Source organism: Lactuca sativa, chromosome 8, assembly GCF_002870075.4.
Source record: "Lactuca sativa cultivar Salinas chromosome 8, Lsat_Salinas_v11, whole genome shotgun sequence".
Classification (NCBI taxonomy): Eukaryota; Viridiplantae; Streptophyta; class Magnoliopsida; order Asterales; family Asteraceae; genus Lactuca; species Lactuca sativa.
The window spans coordinates 124,499,488-124,503,424 of record NC_056630.2 but is presented as its reverse complement, the minus strand read 5'-3'; positions in this window follow the sequence as shown (position 1 = coordinate 124,503,424).

Here is a 3,937-nt window from a genome sequence, read left to right as displayed (position 1 = left end):
ATCAAAAGAAAACATGTTAGCTCCGATTAGAGGTCTTAGCCTCTGGAACCTGATTCTGATGCATCAGTTACTTCATCTTCATCAGGTAGCGATTTTGATTCTTTTTCAAATTCGATGAGTTTTCGATTTGGGTTTAACGAATCAACACAAACCCCTAATTTTGATGATAAAACATTGGATCATTATACAGATAAGCAACTACAAGATTTTGTGTTGAAAAATGGTCAGTGTCATGAGAATGTTATTTTAGAAATTGTAATGACAAACAGTCATTGTCATGGGAACATGGATCTATTAACTAACATTATGGATAACACCCATCTATATTCGGACACTGGGGATAATGGGTGCAAGGACAAATTAGTTGATACCAAGAAGGTGTTTGCTAATCCCGAAGCGGTTGATAGAAGCTCGACTCGTTTCTTTAGTATGTTTTTTGAGACAAAGTGATACATTTACGAACACAAAGGATGCCATGTGGTGGTTACCCATGTCTGAACTTCATCCAATCTGTGTCAACTCAAATAAAATCTCTTATGCTTTAAACCATAATGATGATGGTGATGGTGTTTACACACAAATGGATTATCAACATCTAATTTGGCCAAAGCCCACTCCATGAATGCTCTGACGAAATGTTACTCGAGAAGGAGTTGTTCCAGAGCTTTAAAATAACTAGATTTGATAAGCTACTAAGGGATTTCCGATACTCGTAGGATAATTTATTGTTTGACAAAGAAATATAGTTGAGATTGGTGCAGTTGCTCAACGTTGGTATGATTAAGTCTGTTAAATAATTGAAATAAAGTGTTAGATTTTGGAGTGGTTGAATGCACCTTGACATAGTCCAGAAAGGATCTTGTCAGGAATTTTGTAGGAATTCAAATCTACAATCTCTAATATGTTATTTTCAAAAAATATTCCAGCAAGAAACCGATGAAAGTAATTAAAGATAACATTAATGTCTTCAAGTTACTAATCTCCTAAAGGGTTTAATAGGTAACATACTGGAGAAATTAATTTTACTAGAGACATCAAGTAGTAGTAGCAAAAAACATGATTTTAATCCTATGTGAAAGCCACCATAAAGTTTGTTATCAGAAACATTCAGTTCCACAAGCTATGGCAAAGACTGAGAAAGTGTGAAGGAATCCTTCCTTGGAAATGATTTATGGATGGATACAAAAACTATATGCTCTTGGAATAGCCGAAAAAGATGGTATATCGTCGATGAACTAGTTCTGACTGAGGTTAAGGGAAGCCGGGACTTTATAAAATATAAATGTTTGTGTGTTTTTTCTTCTAAAAAGTATATGAAAGATCATTTTATATTTATTTTAATTAAATTACATAAATGGTCCTTGTGGTATATTACATTTACATAGTTGATCCAAGGGTAAATGGGTCATTTTAAAAACATTAATATATCAGAAGTTAGATTTAACAATTAAAAGACCGACCGTGTAATGTTTAGAAAACTTAATTAAGGACCATCAGTACAACGTTTTCCAAAAATATCCTAAAAGTGGCCTTTTTGAAAATTACATGGACCATTTATGAAATTTTGTATCAAGTTTTAAAAGTGTTACATCAACACTTCGTTGGAAAAATTTAACAAAACGTCAATTGTTTCGTGGCCGATTAGTAAAATAAAAAAAATTGTGCCTTGAAAAACACTCATTCTATAACCTGATAAGACTCGTCTTGACACATTATGTCACACCCCAAAACCAAGAACGTCGGAAATGTTCTGGGGCGGAGGACGTCATGTACAGTATCACAACAATGTAAAGTAGTAAACAAGCAACAACATCATCCATTGCATTAATAATAGAATTATTATACAAGTGTGTTCTGTCAAATTTTGATAAACACTAAAGCATAAATCAAAATGAAAGATGAGTCTTCAACGAGCTCCATCTTCCCTAATCCTTGCATCGGTACCTGTCTATGATGACCTGAGGATACAAGTAATGTTGAAAGCGAGTATCAACTTTGAAGCTGGTGAGATCATAAGTATTTTAGTGTCTTAATTTGTATGTAAGTATTTATATGTAAGAATTTGTATATGAACTGTAAGTATTGAAAATGTTTGTAAAACAACTGTAAACGTTTGAAAAACTCTAGAAATCCCTATGATTCCTACTATTATAACAGGGAGTCTTCTACCAAGACTTAACTGATCTATATGTAGCCTTCTACCAAGGCATCTAGTGTCTGTGTGTGTCTCTTGTAAGAGTGTATTTTCCCAAGTCTGACTATCATTAACCAAAAATATAGTTTCTACATTACAGTGCGTCGTGTGAATGTTCACGAAGTGAATGTAATGGGAAAATGAAATAGTACTATGGTGTAGTGTCGAACTACAACCGTACTAATTACCTTAAGTCTAGGGTAATTCTTCTAAGTACTGTAGTATTTCAAATAAATAACTACATCGGTACTCAACTACCTTATTTGAGGGATAAGGTATAATGTGATGTCTAGATCCCAGACTATACGCTCCCCTATCAAAGGGATTTTGGGACCTACTCAAGACCCATGCATGTATGCAAGCCATGAGCATCCACATTACTATGATCATGTATACTCGATATAACGATCAAAATTGCGTTGTGATTCATCGATATAGTTAGATCCTGAATTGGTTCCATGCTATAGAACCTAGTGACGTCTGTTCTATGTACATGTAAGCGTACTCATGTAAGTGTGATCATGTAATTGTACTTATGTAAGTGTGATCATGTAATAGTATAGTAGTGTACTGTAATGTTCTACGTGTGCTAGTTGTAATGTGTGTTCTCTCTCTATCTATCTAGCAAGTATAGTAATGTAATCGTTCTTCTATCGTTGTATATGTTCTTCTCTAGTATAGTTGTATATGTTCTTCTCTAGTAAAGTTGTATATGTTCTTCTAGTAGTAAGTATTGACTCATGAATGAACTGAATCATAGTATGATATCGCGTTCTAGTAATAGTTCTAGTATATTCCTAAACTACCCATATGGTAGTTTACTAGTAATCTAACTGGTACGTATGGACATGGATGTATACCCTTGCTACCCAAGGGCATGGGATGAACTGGAAGGGCCTTTATGACTATATATGTACATATGTTATATAACTAATATTTAAACGACCTTCGGACGAGTACCCGATATCCCACCAGACCACATCTCAAGCGCGAAAAGGAAATAGGGTGGATAGCCTTCCTAAGTCTTTTAAACATTTCTTATATAACTATACATATAGAGGCATGCAATTTATAATATAAAAGAATAAATAAGTTTTGTAAAACCTTTTTACATAATTATTATCTTAAGAGAAGATCGACTTGATGTCAATCGATAAAATAGTTTGAAGTGAAAACAGTTTGAAGTAAAACGATTTGGTAATAGCTTGGAGTAAAACAGATCGGAGTAAAATGGTTTGAAAAGGATCATACAGTGTGTAATGAACAGTTTAATAAGGATTTTTAAACATATAAAACATTTAAGAAAATCATTTGAGGAACCTGTTTGGTAAAACGGTTAATGTGTAGTAAATCATTTGAATGCTGCATATTAATCACATGTGATTGATATAATAACTAGCATAATTCTACTTATTAATCACATGTGATTGATATAATAACTAGCATGATTCTACTTGTGCCCCCCCCCCCCCCCCCCATAAAACATTTAAAAGCAGTTTAAAACATTAATTAAGGGGTATGAACTCACCTGTTGTGGGTGATACGGATGAACTGAAGAGGTAGGACCACTAGGTGTCAAGTGAAGTCTTGAACACACTTATGATCCTAGTTAACATATAATTTCACATATATGTAACATATTAGTCTATAAACAACTAATAAACAAGTCAAGACACCCTAGGACATGCTAAACACCTTTATCAAGTATTATTAGCCTCTAGGATTGCATCTAAGTGTTTGTAG